General features: G+C 47.3%; 1 protein-coding gene and 1 pseudogene across 4 annotated transcripts in view; one reads left to right on the top strand and one right to left on the bottom strand.

The window, feature by feature from the left end:
- Nucleotides 1-16,323, bottom strand: part of zfpm2a (zinc finger protein, FOG family member 2a) — a 1,363,132-nt gene that overhangs the window by 204,923 nt on the left and 1,141,886 nt on the right. Inside the window, exon 1 of one of the 4 annotated variants that reach the window (XM_070888460.1) lies at nt 848-955. The exons of the other annotated variants lie outside the window; for them this stretch is intronic. The gene's annotated coding sequence lies outside the window, so the exon portion shown is untranslated. Of the gene's footprint in view, nt 1-847; nt 956-16,323 lie in introns of those variants that run through there. 4 annotated transcript variants of the gene reach the window in all.
- LOC139248356 (type I iodothyronine deiodinase pseudogene) lies at nt 10,682-12,233 on the top strand (annotated as a pseudogene).

Here is a 16,323-nt window from a genome sequence, read left to right as displayed (position 1 = left end):
TCATCCCTTTTACTCTATCACACATTTATGAGATCTCTATCTGCTTCAGAGGGATACATCTTGCACGTATGGAGCCTGGTAAGTTTAGACGCTTACTGTGAGCAGACTCATTGGCCCTGATATTTATTGAGAGGCAGTGAGGGTATAGGTGAGGCCAGAAATGGCCGAAGAACTCGGCAAGGTTGGGGACACGGAGGTCCTGCTGATGTTAACGACAGGACCTAATTAATATTTTGTAGCTCCATTTCTTGGCAGGCATCCGGCCGAATAGACAGCCTGGCCAGCGGGCCCGAGAGAAAACCAGCATCAGGAGACTGCAGCTGGGGGCCCTGGGGAATGGTCCTCGGCTATCGGGAGGTTGAAGAGAAGTCGAGATCGGGGAAGGGGAGAAAGGACTCGATCTGGAGGACAGAGGCTCGATCGAGAGGCTGTGATCGGAGAAAGGGATAGGGGTTGCAATTGGGAGGCAGCGATCGGGAGGGCGAGGGCAAAGGCTTCCTTGAAGGGCTGGAAGGGGAGGGGTAGCACTCCTGCTCCTCTTGGCCCACAAGGAGTGTTGAATGATGCCCTTGCCTTGTCGAGCCAGCAGCTCCCGCCTCCCTTTCATTGCCTGGTTTCCACACTCCTTGGAAACCTGTGCAACAACAGTCAATTTTAAATCGGGCTCGCAATTGCAATGTGGGAACCCAATTTAAATATGGTAATGAAGCGTCCCGCCTCTCAGCCTGTCTATCACCTTAAAAAAGGCGGCTAGTGCATGTGCATCGTTTTGGGGACCTGATCCCTATATCTAAGGGGCCAAATTTGGTCGCCGTCCATTTCTCAGTGGCCCCCGGATGGCACCTACCTTTTTGCCGCCGGGTCCCGTTGAGACAAACTTTCAGCTCCGTTGTGTGGGCAGCAGCGGCAGTCGCCGGGCGGGAGCAGGAATGAGCGGGAGTGAGCGGCCGACGTCACTAGTGTGCGGCAGTTGGAGGCCTCTCCACATGGGGATTTTCGGAGGGCCTCCTATGCGCATGCGCGAGACTTCGTGATTTTTTGGCTGTCGTATTTGTCGTCATTTCAGGGCCGTTTGAGGCTAATTGCTGAACTGTGCATGTGCATAAAGGCACACCACTTTATTCCACCTGTGAGGGGAAGAGGGGAGAGGGGAGAGGGGAGAGGAAAGAGGAAAGAGGAAAGAGGAAAGAGTTGGCATTTGAGAGGACAGAGTTGGAGGTTAGCGAGGACAGAGTTGGAGGTTGGAGAGGGGGCAGTCGGAGAAATGGAGACACACAAACTGTTGATGATGAGTGGCCAGAAATCAGCATTGATGACTGACAAAACCAGGCCCAGAGATCCATGGTTTAATGAGCAGGAAATGGAGGAGCTCATGACGGAGGTGGAGCGTAGATACAAAGGCCTCACCTGGGATGGTCGTGGCAAGCCTCCACCACCCCAATACCGACGCATTTGGAGGGAGATCGGTGAGATCATGAGTGCAATGGGCAATGTTGAGCAGGATGGGGATCAATGCCGGAAATGTTGGAACAATTTGCTGGTGGCAGCAAGAGTGAGTGCAACTTTATTTGCCCCCTCCAGGCCAACGGTAAAAAGGTTATGCGCCAGATGTGTGTGTGTGTGTGTGTGTGTGTGGAGGGGGGGGGCATCAGCAAAGGGGCTAAAAACTGCAACGTTTCTTTGTGCAGAAGAAAAAAGCATTCAAGGCAGCAAGCCTGCATGGGACGGGAGGGGGACCAGCAGAGGTGGTCGAATTGAGCAGGCTGGAGGAGCGTGCGTTGGCATTGGTGGGTGACCTTTGCGGTGTAACCACAACAGTTGATGCAGATCCGATACCACAGCATGGTAAGGTTATACTAATTTCTGGTGTGAGCGATCCTCAAGGTATGAAACGACATGCAATGTTAATGCACACGCAGTTTACTGCACTTTGTTGGCCATTATTGTTGTGCCCATGTAGAGATGGTGGCAGAATGTGAGATGGCATGGCTGACATCTAAACTTGACCAGCAAACCCCCCCCGCCCATCCGCAGACTGAAATGTCGTCCTTTCCTTGCAGATGATGACTCGGACAGCATGGATCAAGGCACACTTTCGACCTTTGGCCTTCAGAGAAGACGACAGACCCCAATGTTTCCACACCAACGTCGCCCCCAGCCCAAGACAGTGGATCCCTCCTCCACTCCCCCCCCTACCCCTCCACCCTCAGATCACCCATTTCCACCGCTCCCACCTCCATCACTCTGAGCCACGAAGAAGAGGAGGGAGAAGGGCCCGTCTTTGAGCCCCATGAGCTCCAGGAGCAGGAACAGGATGATAGCAGCCTCCTGCCATGTGAGCCAGGTGTCAGCAGAACCTCAGCGTCAGCCTCCGAGTTCCTGTGGTTTGGAAGGGACTCCACACTGGCAAGCTCAACCAAGTGCAGAGGCTGTGGTGCGAAGGCAAGCAAGGCACCAGAACCCACCAGGAGCGAGCATCCATCTGAGGATTAATCACGGCTCTCTGCAATTCTGGAGTTGGTCCAGCTATCACGGACAAGCATGCAGATAGGTCGCGATATGCTCCAGACCATGAGTGGGATAGCTGCAGCATGGCCACCTTCACCCAGCAGCACGATGACAAGATGGACCGGCTCATCGCTGTGTTGGAGCGCACAACCGAGAACCGAGACTGTTGAGGCGCAGTTCAAGCCCCTGACCCCACACCCTCAAGGCAGACAGGTCTGGAGAAGCAGGAGATCCCAGCACCTTCAGCCGCGCCCCCTGCCTTTGCACCAAAATGCACATGTCTGCAGACATCCCGCTGCCCTCCTGCACAACCTCGTCAACCAGAGGCAGACGCACATGGTGCTGCTCTGGTATAAAAGGCCAGTTATTTTGTGAGTCAGCCTCTTTGGGCCATAATAAAGCAGGAACAAGGCTGTACCTTGTTCAGTTAAACAGTACTCAGTTTGTACCTTTATTGCATACATAACATTTGGCAATGAGAATACAAGAACCTTTGTTTGCAAAATGAGAACGATTAGATTTTTAGAGCAATTCGTGGAGGGAGAAGATTGGGAAGACTTTATGAGCCATTTGAACCAGTATTTCATGGCCAACAATATGCAGGGGGTCGACAATGCAGATCGGCGCCGGGCCGTATTCCTCACAGTGTCCGGTTCAAAGATCTACGGTCTGATAAAGAATCTCATGCCTCGTGATCCAACAGAGAAAACGTACGAGGAGTTGGGTGCATTGGTATGGGAGCACCTCAAGTCAAATGACGGCATCATCATCTCAACTTACAGGTTTTATACACACGTTCGATCGGAGGGCCAGAGCGCGGCAGAATTTGTTGCCGACCTGAGACATCTAGCGGGACCGTGCAAGTTCAGGATGGTGTTGGCAGACATGCTGCGGGACTTCTTTGTTATCGGTATCAACCACAATGTGATCCTGCGTAAACTTTTGGTGGTGGAGGAGTTGGATTTAAAAAGGGCCATCGAGATTGCTCAATCATGTATGACGACGGACAGGAGTCTAAAGCAAATAGCGGTGAAGAACCGAACCTCGGCAAGTACTGTAAATGTGATTGATTCGGTGTTCAGCAGAGCGGCACATGGCAGGGCCGATCCGGCTGCGTTCGTGAAACCTGTGGCCAAAGTCCACCAGTGGGAATGTATCCGACTTCTCCTTGTTGGCATTGTGGGGGTTATCATCAGCACTAGTAGTGCCGATTTAAGCAATATAGTTGCAAAGGCTGTCTGAGAGTGGGGCATCTCCAGCGCAAGTGTCCGCAAATGAGCAAGCGAGCTGTGACACACCACATGGAGGATGAGAGTCAGACTAGCACGGATCTGGATACGTAATCCAAGATGCCAGAGGAGGAAGTGTATGGATTGTACTCTTTCATAACCAACAGTAAACCAATTTTGATTAATCTAAAGTTTAACGGGATGTCAGTATCGATGGAACTGGACACAGGGGTGAGTCAATCGATCATGAACAAGAGGGCATTTAATAAGCTGTGGAATACTAAGACTGTGAGGCCCAGGCTAAGCCCTGTTAACGCCAAGCTGCACACATACACCAAAGAACCGATAAAGGTGATTGGCAGTGCACAAATTAATGTGTCGTATAACGGTGCAGTTCACGAGTTACCGCTGTGGATTGTTCGAGGCAATGGCCCAACGCTGCTCGGCAGGAGCTGGTTGGAGAAAATCAGATGCGACTGGGACGACATAAAGGCGTTGCCATCGGAGGAAGATACATGTGCCCAAGTATTGAGCAAGTTCCCCTTGCTGTTCAAACCGGGTATCGGCAACTTCACGGGAGCCAAGGTGCAGATCCACGTGGACTCAGATGCAAGAACCATCCATCATAAAACTCGGGCAGTGCTGTAAATGATGAGGGAGAAGGTTGAAATTGAACTGGACAGACTCCAGCGTGAAGGGATCATATCACCGGTCGAATTTAATGAATGGGCCAACCCAATTGTTCCCGTGCGGAAAAGTGATGGCACAGTCAGAATCTGTGCAGACTACAAGGCTACGATCAACAGGGTTTCGAAACAAGATCAGTACCTATTACCGAAGGCTGATGACTTGTTTGCGACGCTAGCCGGAGGGAAGTTGTTCACAAAACTGGACTTGAGATCGGCCTATATGATGCAGGAGTTGGTCAAGACATCGAAGAGTCTTACGTGCATTGACACGCACAAAGGACTGTTTATTTACCACAGGTGCCGTTTGGAATTCGCTCGGCTGCAGCAATATTGCAGAAAAATATGGAAAGTCCACTGAAGTCTGTTCCAAGAACTGTCGTGTTCCAAGATGACATCCTAATCACCGGTCGTGACTCCAAAGAACATCTGAATAACCTGGAAGAGGTTCGACTGCGTTTGGACAGAGTGGGACTCAGACTTAAATGCTCGAAGTCCGTCTTCATGGCACAGGAGGTCGAATTCCTCGGGAGGAAAATTGTCGTTGATGGCATCAGACCTACTGACGTGAAAACCAAAGCCATCAAGAATGCACCCAAGCCACAGAACGTGACAGAGCTGTGTTCATTCCTAGGTCTACTCAACTACTTTTGTAACTTCCTACCTAAAGTGAGCACCTTACTTGAACCACTGCACATGCTATTGAGAAAAGGCAACAACTGGTGTGGGGCGCATTGCAAGACAGAGCTTTCAAGAAAGCCACCGATCACTTTGCTTGAACAAGGCGCTGGTACATTTTGACCCATGTAAATGTTTAGTTTTGGCCTGTGATGCATCGTCATATGGAATTGGTTGCGCGATACAACAAACCAATGAGTTGGGGAAAATTCAATCTGTCGCATATGCATCCAAAGGTTTGTCGAAAGCAGAAAGAGCCTACAGTATGGTAGCAAAAAAAGCTTTGGCGTGTGTACAGTGTTAAAAATATGCATCAATACCTGTTCGGTCTGAGGTTTGAATTAGAGACCAACCACAAGCTGCTCATTTTGTTGTTTTCCAAGTGCAAAGGTATCAATACCAACGGTTCATCCCGCATCCAAAGGTGAGCACTGACATTATCTGCCTGTGATTATGTCATTCGCCACAGACCTGGCACAGAGAATTGTGCCGATGCTTTGAGCCGGTTGCCGTTGCCCACACCAGAAGTGGAAACGCCACAACCGGCAGATTTAATGTTAATCATGGATGCTTTTGAGAGTGAAGGTACCCCTGTCACGGCTCAACAAGTTAAGACCTGGACCAGCCAGGACACGATATTATCGGTGGTAAAGGGTTGCATCCTCAAAGGGGATTGGTCTGCCATACCTAAGCAAATGTGTGAGGAGGCCAAACCGTGCATTTGTCGCAAGGACGAACGTCTATTCAAGCAGATTGCATATTGTGGGGCAATCGAGTTGTAATGCCTAAGAAAGGGAGAGAGAAGTTTGTGCGTGAGTGACACAGCACACATCCTGGTATAGTAATGATGAAGGCCATCGCCAGGTCCCACGTATGGTGGCCAGGAATTGATTCTGAGCTGGAAGCATGCGTGCATCAGTGCAATACTTGCATGCAGCTCAGCAAAGCACCAGTGGAATCGCCGCTGAGTCTGTGGTCGTGGCCATCCAAACCTTGGTCCAGGATCCATGTAGATTTCGCAGGTCCCTTCCTGAGCAAGCTGTTCTTAGTGCTGGTGGATGCTTATTCAAAGTGGATAGAATGCATAATCATGTCATCCAGTACGTCCATGACAACCATAGAGAATCTCAATGTCATGTTCGCGACATATGGTCTGCCTGACATGGTGGTGAGCGACAATGGGTCATGCTTCACCAGTCAGGAGTTTCAGGAGTTACATAGAAACATAGAAAATAGGTGCAGGAGTAGGCCATTCGGCCCTTCGAGCATGCACCACCATTCAATAAGATCATGGCTGATCATTCCTTCAGTACCCCTTTCCTGCTTTCTCTCCATACCCCTTCATCCTCTGAGCCGTAAGGGCCATAGCTAACCCCCTCTTGAATATATCCAATAAATTGGCATCAACAACTCTCTGTGGCAGGGAATTCCACAGGTTAACAACTCTCTGAGTGAAGAAGTTTCTCCTCATCTCAGTCCTAAATGGCCTTCCCTTTATCCTAAGACTGTGTCCACTGGTTCTGGACTTAGCCAACATCGGGAACATTCCACCCGCATCTAACCTGTCCCGTCCCGTCAGAATCTTATATGTTTCTATGAGATCCCCTCTCATACTTCTAAAAGGCCCAGTTGACCCAGTCTCTCCTCATATGTCAATCCAGCCATCCCGGAATCAGTATGGTGAACCTTCGCTGCACTCCCTCAATAGCAAGAAAGTCCTTCCTCAGATGAGGAGATGAAAACTGAACACAATATTCCAGGTGAGGCCTCACCAAGTCCCTGTACAACTGCAGCAAGACCTCCCTGCTCCTATACTCAAATCCCCTAGCTATGAAGGCCAACATACCATTTGCCTTCTTCACCGCCTGCTGTACCTGTATGCAACTTTCAGTGACTGATGAACCATGACACCCAGGTCTCGTTGCACTTTCCCTTTTTCTAATCTGCCGCCATTCAGATAATACTCTGTCTTTGCGTTTTTGCCCCCAAAGTGGATAACCTCACATGTATCCACATTATACTGCATCTGCCATGCATTTGCCCACTCACCTAAGCAGTCCGAGTCACCCTGCAGCCTCTTAGTGTCCCCCTCACAGCTCACACCGCCACCCAGTTTAGTGTCATCTGCAAACTTGGAGATATTACACTCAATGTGATAGGAAGGGACAATATGTATGAATATAAAGGGGCTGCAGGAGGGGTCAAAACTAAAAATCAAGGTTTAAAAACTAGGATTAAAACAATCTACCTAAACACACGCAGCATTCGAAATAAAGTAAATGAGCTGACGGCACAAATCATGACAAATGGGTGGCCATTATAGAAACGTGGTTGCAGGGTGGCCAAGACTGGGAATTAAACATACAAGGGTATCTGACAATTCGGAAAGATAGACAAGAAGGGAAAGGAGGTGGGGTAGCTCTGTTAATAAAGGAAAATATCACGGCAGTTGTGAGCAAAATGTTGAATCATTGTGGGTGGAGATTAGAGATAGTAAGGGGAAAAAGTCACTGGTGGGCATAGTTTATAGGCCCCCAAATAATAACTTCACGGTGGCGGGGGGGGCAATAATCAAGGGAATAATGGAGGCATGTGAAAAAGGAACGGCAGTAACCATGGGGGATTTTAACCTACATATCGATTGGTCAAATCAAATCACACGGGGTAGCCTGGAGGAGGAATTCATAGAATGCATACGGGATTGTTTCTTAGAACAGTATGTCACAGAACCTACGAGGGAGCAAGCGATCTTAGATCTGGTCCTGTGTAATGAGACAGGAATAATAAACGATCTCCGAGTAAAAGATCCTCTCGGAATGAGTGATTACAGTATGGTTGAATTTGTAATACAGATTGAGGGTGAGGAAGTAGTGTCTCAAACGAGCATACTATGCTTAAACAAAGGGGACTACAGTGGGATGAGGGCAGAGTTGGCTAAAGAAGACTGGAAACACAGACTAAACGGTGGCACAATTGAGGAACAGTGGAGGACTTTTAAGGAGCTCTTTCATAGTGCTCAACAAAAATATATTCGAGTGAAAAAGAAGGGGGGTAAGAGAAGGGATAACCAGTCGTGGATAACCAAGGAAATAAAGGAGAGTATCAAATTAAAAACCAATGCGTATAAGGTGGCCAAGGTGAGTGCGAAACTAGAAGATTGGGAAAATTTTAAATGACAGCAAAGAATGACTAAGAAAGCAATAAAGAAAGGAAAGATAGATTACGAAAGTTAACTTGCGCAAAACATAAAAACAGATAGTAAAAGCTTTTACCAATATATAAAACGGAAAAGAGTGACTAAAGTAAATGTTGGTCCCTTAGAAGATGAGAAGGGGGATTTAATAATGGGAAATGTGGAAATGGCTGAGACCTTAAACAATTATTTTGCTTCGGCCTTCACAGTGGAAGACACAAAAACCATGCCAAAAATTGCTGGTCACAGAAATGTGGGAAGGAAGGACCTTGAGACAATCACTATCACTAGCGGGGTAGTGCTGGACAGGCTAATGGGACTCAAGGTAGATAAGTCCCCTGGTCCTGATGAAATGCATCCCAGGGTATTAAAAGAGATGGCGGAAGTTATAGCAGATGCATTCGTTATAATCTACCAAAATTCTCTGGACTCTGGGGAGGTACCAGCGGATTGGAAAGCAGCTAATGTAACGCCTCTGTTTAAAAAAGGGGGCAGGCAAAAGGCAGGTAACTATAGGCCGGTTAGTTTAACATCTGAAGTGGGAAAATGCTTGAAGCTATCATTAAGGAAGAAATAGCGGGACATCTAGATAGGAATAATGCAATCAAGCAGACGCAACATGGATTCATGAAGGGGAAATCATGCTTAACTAATTTACTGGAATTCTTTGAGGATATAACGAGCATGGTGGATAGAGGTGTACCGATGGATGTGGTGTATTTAGATTTCCAAAAGGCATTCGATAAGGTGCCACACAAAAGGTTACTGCAGAAGATAAAGGTACGTGGAGTCAGAGGAAATGTATTAGCATGGATAGAGAATTGGCTGGCTAACAGAAAGCAGAGAGTCGGGATAAATGGGTCCTTTTCGGGTTGGAAATCGGTGGTTAGTGGTGTGCCACAGGGATCGGTGCTGGGACCACAACTGTTTACAATATACATAGATGACCTGGAAAAAGGGACAGAGTGTAGTGTAACAAAATTTGCAGATGACACAAAGATTAGTGGGAAAGCGGGTTGTGTCGAGGACACACAAAGGCTGCAAAGAGATTTAGATAGGTTAAGCGAATGGGCTAAGGTTTGGCAGATGGAATACAATGTCGGAAAGTGTGAGGTCATCCACCTTGGGAAAAAAAACAGTAAAAAGGAATATTATTTGAATGGGGAGAAATTATAATATGCTGCGGTGCAGAGGGACCTGGGGGTCCTTGTGCATGAATCCCAAAAAGTTTGTTTGCAGGTGCAGCAGGTAATCAGGAAGGCGAATGGAATGTTGGCCTTCATTGCGAGAGGAATGGAGTACAAAAGCAGGGAGGTCCTGCTGCAACTGTATAGGGTATTGGTGAGGCCGCACCTGGAGTATTGTGTACAGTTTTGGTCACCTTTCTTAAGGAAGGATGTACTAGATTTGGAGGGGGTACAGAGACGATTCACTAGGCTGATTCCGGAGATGAGGGGGTTACCTTATGATGATAGATTGAGTAGACTGGGTCTTTACTCGTTGGAGTTCAGAAGGATGAGGGGTGATCTTATCGAAACATTTAAAATAATGAAAGGGATATACAAGATAGAGGCAGAGAGGTTGTTTCCACTGGTTGGGTGACTAGAACTAGGGGGCACAGCCTCAAAATACAGGGGAGCCAATTTAAAACCGAGTTGAGAAGGAATTTCTTCTCCCAGAGGGTTGTGAATCTGTGGAATTATCTGCCCAAGGAAGCAGTTGAGGCTAGCTCATTGAATGTATTCAAATCACAGATAGATAGATTTTTAATCAATAAGGGAATTAAGGGTTACGGGGAGCGGGCGGGTAAGTGGAGCTGAGTCCACGGCCAGATCAGCCATGATCTTGTTGAATGGCGGAGCAGGCTCGAGGGGCTAGATGGCCGACTCCTGTTCCTAATTCTTATGTTCTTAAATGTTCTTAATTCCTTCATCTAAATCATTGATGTATATTATAAAGAGCTGGGATCCCAGCACTGAGCCCTGCGGCACTCCACTAGTCACTGCTTGCTACTCTGAAAAGGACCCGTTTATCCCGACTCTCTGCTTCCTGTCTGCCAACCAGTTCTCTACGCACATCAGTATATTACCCTCAAAAACATGTGCTTTAATTTTGCAAACCAATCTCTTGTGTGAGACCTTGTCAAAAGCCTTTTGAAAGTCCAAATACACCACAAGCACTGGTTCTCCCTTGTCAACTCTACTGGTTACATCCTCAAAGAATTCTGGAAGATTTGTCAAGCATGATTTCCCCTTCATAAATCCATGCTGACTTGGACCGATCCTGTCACTGCTTTCCAAATGCGCTGCTATTTAATCCTTAATAATCGATTCCAACATTTTCCCCACTACTGATGTCAGGCTAACCAGACTATAATTACCCGCTTTCTTTCTTCCTCCCTTTTTAAAAAGTTTTGTTACATTAGCTACCCTCCAGTCCATAGAAACTGATCCAGATTCAATAGACTGTTGGAAAATGATCACCAATGCATCCATTATTTCTGGGGCCACTTCCTTAACGTACTCTGGGATGCAGACTATCAGGCCCCGGGGATTTATCGGTGTTCAATCCCATCAATTTCCCTAACACAATTTCCCGCCTAATAAGGATATCCTTTAGTTCCTCCTTCTCACTAGTCCCTCGGTCCCCAAATACTTCCGGAAGGTTATTTGTGTCTTCCTTCATGAAGACAGAACCCCCAAATTATTTGTTCAATTGGTCTGCCATTTCTTTGTTCCCCATTATAAATTCACCTGAATTTGACTGCAAGGGACCTACGTTTGTCTTCACTAATCTTTTTCTCTTCACATATCTATAGAAACTTTTGCAGTCGGTTTTTATGTTCCCGGCAAGCTCTTCTCGTACTCTATTTTCCCCCTCTTAATTAAACCCTTTGTCCTCCTCTGCTGAATTCTAAATTTCTCCCAGTCCTCAGGTTTGTTGCTTTTTCTGGCCAATTTATATGCCTCTTCCTTGGATTTAACATTATCCTTAATTTCCCTTGTTAGCCACGGTTGAGCCACCTTCCCCGTTTTATTTTTATTCCAGATAGGGGTGTACAATTGCTGAAGTTCATCATCATAACTTCGCTGAACACGGTTGCAAGTCGCTCTTCGCTGACATGGGGAAATTGTTTGTGTACTTGGAGACTCTGGTCCTTCTAGTTTGTATTTGTGTGCAGACAGTAATAGGCAAAATTATGATCCTTCTCTTTCCTGAAACTGTGAAGAAGTTCATGCTAAAAGCTGGGCTGAAAATCACCATGACTCAAAATCCAAAGTTCAAATATGAAGACTGGGGACCAACATTTTTCAGTTTGCGCTTTCTGAAGGCCGTGCTTAATCACCTCCGAATGAATTGTGGAGATGAAGCTTTTATGGGTTCATCTGCTCCCAATACACGAGTCATTGATTTGGAGAATAAAGAGCATAAAGTACTTGATTTTTTGAAAGATAACAGACCACTGGTATTGAATTTCGGAAGCTGGTCCTGACCCCCATTTCTTTTCAAGTTTGATGAGTTCAAACAGCTTGTCATAGACTTCACCTCTGTAGCCGATTTCCTCGTTGTTTACATTCAGGAGGCTCATGCCACAGATGACTGGGCTTTCAGAAACAACATGGATATCAAACTACATCAAACATTATGTGATCGTTTCAATGCGGCAAAGCTGTTGCTAAATGAGGAGCCACCCTGCCCAGTGGTAGTGGACACTATGGATAATGTGACTGGTGCCAAATATGGAGCTATGCCAGAGAGACTATGGGCCCAAGTTTCCACAGGATAGAAAACGGGCGCCCCTCCGAGCTGGGCGCCCGTTTTTCGCGCCTAAAACGGCGGCAGAAAAAAAACGCGCTATTCTCGAGCGCTTTGCAGCTCCTTGTCTGTTTGGTGCGGCGCCCAGGGAGGCGGAGCCTACACTCGCGCCGATTTTGTAAGTGGGAGGGGGCGGGTACTATTTAAATTAGTTTTTTTCCTGCCGGCAACGCTGCGCGTGCGCGTTGGAGCGTTCGCGCATGCTCAGTGTGAAAAAAAACATTGGCACTCGGCCATTTTTGTCGTTCTTTGTAGCTGTTTAATTTTTGAACATTTTTTAATAAAATCACATTGCCATCAGCACTGAGGCTTCCCTTCTCACTGTCTCCTTCCCCTCCGCGGCAACAAATGGCTGTCTCCTTCCCCTCCCTCCCCTCCGCGGCAACAAGCCGCTATCTCCTTCCCCTCCCTCCCCTGCGCGGCAACAAGCCGCTGTCTCCTTCCCCTCCCTCCCCTGCGCGGCAACAAGCCGCTGTCTCCTTCCCCTCCCTCCACGGCAACAAGCCGCTGTCTCCTTCCCCTCCCTCCCCTGCGCGGCAACAAGCCGCTGTCTCCTTCCCCTCCCTCCACGGCAACAAGCCGCTGTCTCCTTCCCCTCCCTCCCCTGCGCGGCAACAAACGGCGGTTTCCTTCGAACGATGGCTGAAGCACTTTCACACAGGTAGGAAGATGGTTTATTTAATCTTTTCTTTGCTTATAAATGTTTATTCAGGTTGGATTTATTTGTATAATATTTGTAGAAGTATAAATAAGGATTGATTGTAGAATTTAATGAGTTCCCTCCCCACCCCCCCTCCCCCCCCCCACCTCGTTCTGGACGCCTAATTTGTAACCTGCGCCTGATTTTTTAATGTGTAGAACAGGTTTTTTCAGTTTTACAAAAATCTTCACTTGCTCCATTCTACTTTAGTTTGGAGTACGTTTTCACTGTGGAAACTTTGAAATCAGGCGTCAGTGGCCGGACACGCCCCCTTTTGAAGAAAAAATTCTGTTCTAAAGTAGAACTGTTCTACCTCACTAGAACTGCAGAAAAAAAAATGTGGAGAATTGCGATTTCTAAGATAGTCCGTTCTCCACCAGTTGCTCCTAAAAATCAGGCGCAAATCATGTGGAAACTTGGGCCCTATATGTGGTGCTCAATGGCAAAATCATTTACAAGGGTGGAAGAGGAGGTTATAAACCAGAAGAAATACGATTAGTTTTGCAAAACCTAAATTAAACCACTAAGTGGCAGAACCACTATATCAGGAATCACTGGTGTAATCTGGAGAGGAAACTTTCATAGACACTCAAATATGAGCAAATGAAACATGCCATATGAACAAATCAAAGAAGTTTTCTTTTCCATATTGATAATGATTTTCTCAGTTTTAAATTGCTGTGACTGGGATCTGATAATTTGAATATGGAAGAAAAACAATTTTGATGTTTATTTTATGTTTCAAAAAATATATGAAAATTGTGCTAAGTCACTAACCATTCATTATTTAAAATACTAACATAAAATCTGATGAAAAAGACAAAATTATTCCAAAATGAACAAGATTCATAGATCCTTGCAAGTTCCAATGCAAACCTCAAGTATATTTCCACTGATGGGGGAGCCTTGAACTAGAGGGCATGATCTTAGAGTAGGGGGCCACCCACTTAGGGCAGAGATGAGGAGAAATTTCTTCTGTGAGGGTTGTGGATCTATGGAATTCGCTGCCTCAGAGAGCTGTGGAAGCTGGGACATTGAATAAATTTAAGACAGAAACGGAGAGTTTCTTAAACGATAAGGGGTTATGGGGAGCGGGTGGGGAAGTGGAGCTGAGTCCATGATCAGTTCAGCCATGATCTTGTTGAGTGGCGGAGCAGGCTCGGGGGGCCGTATGGCCTACTCTTCCTATTTCTTATGTTCTTAGAGGTGTAGAGGGCGGGCGTGGGAGCGGGCCATTCGGCCTTTCGAGCCTGCGCCGCCTTTCGGTGTGATCATGGCTGGTCATGCAGTTTTAGTGCCCACTCCTGCCTTCTATCCGTGCCTTTTGATCCCTTTAGCCGTGGGGGCCACATCTGACTCCATTTTGAATGTACCCAACGAACTGGCCTCGGCAGCTTTCTGTGGTGGGGAATTCCGTGGGTTCGCGATTCTCTGGGTGGGGGGGGGGGGTTTCTCCTCGTCTCGATCCTGGATGGCTTGCCCCCTGTCCTTGGATTGTGGTCCCTGGTTCTCGACTTCCCCAACGTCGGCAACATTCTTCCTGCATCATTTCTCCCCATTTGAATGGGGAGAAATTACAACATGCTGCAGTGCATAGGGACCTGGAGGACCTTGTACATGAATCCAAAAAAGTTAGTTTGCAGGTGCAGCATGTCATGTATCTTACATTATTATAGAAAACTGTATCCTAACATGCTATACATGATTGTAATAAGATATGACCTGGAACCACCAGCATACCTTACCACCAGGGGTGCACTTGCAAGAGACAGGTATATAAGGGCAGGTCTCAGGAAAGTGCAGCATTCCAGAGCTGTGAAATAAAGGTGCAGGTCCAGAGTGACCTTGACTTCACTACATACCTCGTGTGAATCTGTACTGAGGAGACAGGACTTTACAGTGGCGACGGGTTACGGGATTACAGAATCCACAGAATGGCGAACAACGGATCAGATGAAAAGTACAATGCGGGAGACAATTGGGAGGACTTTATAGAAAGGCTTTGTAACCAAAGACTGGTTAGGCAACGATAAGGCAGACAAGAGAAGAGCACATCTCTTGACCAGCTGTGGCTCGAAAACATACGCTTTAATGAAGGATCTGTTGGCACCCGAGAAACCAGCAAGCAAGTCGTTTGAAGAATTGAGCACACTGGTAAGAGACCACCTGAAGCCAGCGAGCAGCCTACACATGGCCGGACACAGGTTCTACAACTACAGATGCTGTGTGGGCCAGAGCATACCCGACTTCAAGGCGGAACTTCGGAGGTTGGCTAGTTTATGTAAATTCTCCGATGAACTGAGGAGAGAAATGCTGAGAGACTTTTTCATTGAAGGAAAAGGCCACGCAGGCATATTCTGAAAGCTCATAGAGACCAAGAACCTGACCTTAGAGGCAGCAGCACTGGTTGCACAGACATTCTTGGTTGGGGAAGAAGAAACGAGGTTGATTTAAAATGCAGGTACGACAACGAACGAAATATCGGAAGAAGAAGTTTACAGCACTAAACAAGCTGCTACCCCCACACACAGACAAAACTGGGAGAACAGGCTCTCGATAGCAGGCAGAGGCCATCAAGGGCCACAGGAATGGCCGTTCACACCTCATTAATCCACAATGCGAGCAATCAACTACAAACTGAGAGAAGCTCAAGAGAGATCAGCCAGACGCAGCTCATTCTTTGGGAACTCTTTGAACAATGGAACAGGTCTGTGCTGGAGGTGTGGGGGTGGGCACTCATCAAGGGGATGTTGATTTCAGCAGGCTGTTTGCAGAAATTGTGAATATACAGGGCATTTGGCCCGCATATGCAAAAAAACGGCAGCTCGGCTGGTATACGAATCAGATGGGTCGGAAAGCGGACCAGAAGATGGTGGGGACAGTACCCGGGACACCGGTGTACAGCGGGTCAACATGATCAATGGCCGCTGCTCCTACAACAGGATGCCTCCGATAATGATGAGGGTCCTACTCAACGGGATATCTGTCAACATGGAGCTGGATACGGGAGCGAATCAATCTCTCATGGGCGCTCAATAATTTGAACAACTGTGGCCACATAAAAGAGACAGACCAAAACTCACAAGGGTCAACACCACACAAAGGACCTATACCAAAGAAATCGTACCAGTCCTCGGCAGCGCCATGTTCTCCATCACACACAAAGGGATAGTGAACCGACTTCCCCTGTGGATTGTCCCCGGAGACCCCCCAGCACTGCTGGGGAGAAGCTGGCTGGCAAAACTAAACTGGAAATGGGATGATGTCCATGTCATGTCATTAGAGGAATGGACCTCCTGCTCAACAGTTATAAAGCGATTTGAACATCTCTTTCAGCCAGGTGTGAGCACTTTCAAAGGGGCCAAAGTCAAAATCTACATCACACAGGATGCTAGACCGGTCCATCACAAGGCCAGAGCTGTACCCTATGTGATGAGGGAAAAGATTGAACATGAACTGGACAGGCTTCTGTGGGAAGGCATTATATCACCTGTGGAATTTAGCGACTGGGCA

The sequence above is a fragment of the Pristiophorus japonicus genome, chromosome 1, assembly GCF_044704955.1.
Source record: "Pristiophorus japonicus isolate sPriJap1 chromosome 1, sPriJap1.hap1, whole genome shotgun sequence".
Taxonomy (NCBI): Eukaryota; Metazoa; Chordata; class Chondrichthyes; family Pristiophoridae; genus Pristiophorus; species Pristiophorus japonicus.
The sequence above is the reverse complement of the archived record's forward strand: the minus strand, read 5'-3'. Positions and strand labels throughout refer to the sequence as shown.